Here is a 642-nt window from a genome sequence, read left to right as displayed (position 1 = left end):
TATCTTTTCTATTGACCCCCTACAGAACCTCAAATTTTCCCCTTTGATATTCTTTTGGTATAAGTCACTTGAACTTCTCTCTTTAAATCTAAATACATATAAACGGTATTCGTTGCTAGTTTCCAATCATTAATGCATTAAAATAGCAGCCAACTTTTGAACGTTGAGTACATCAAGCTTTATTCTAAACACTTTTCATGTATTATCTCATTGAACCTTATGAAGAATGAACGTTTATCATACCCTACTGTCAATGAAGAAACTTGTACATTGGTTTTATTACATCAATCAGCAAAGCCTTGAGAAAAAGTGCTACATTCTCTAGGATATAAGGTACCACACAGGCATGCTACCAGGAGGAAAAGATAGAGGACAGCCTGGAGCTTAGGTGTTGTGTCATGATGGCCACGGAGGACGGCCCACCTGGCCAATGAGAGTCCGGCACCAAAGTAAGGCGAGGAGATTGAGCCCTGACTGCTTTGCTGGTTCAGCCCTGACCCTGACCCTGACCCTGATGGGCTTTGTTCCTTTGTGTTCCACAAACCACCTCTCTCCCTTGGCCCATTCTGAAATCCTATAATCCATATCCACTCCCCATGTGTACTGAAGTATCAGAATTAAAAAAAAAAGCACCATACAAAA

Source organism: Vicugna pacos, chromosome 23 (assembly GCF_048564905.1).
Source record: "Vicugna pacos chromosome 23, VicPac4, whole genome shotgun sequence".
Classification (NCBI taxonomy): Eukaryota; Metazoa; Chordata; class Mammalia; order Artiodactyla; family Camelidae; genus Vicugna; species Vicugna pacos.
Note: the sequence above shows the minus strand (reverse complement) of the source record.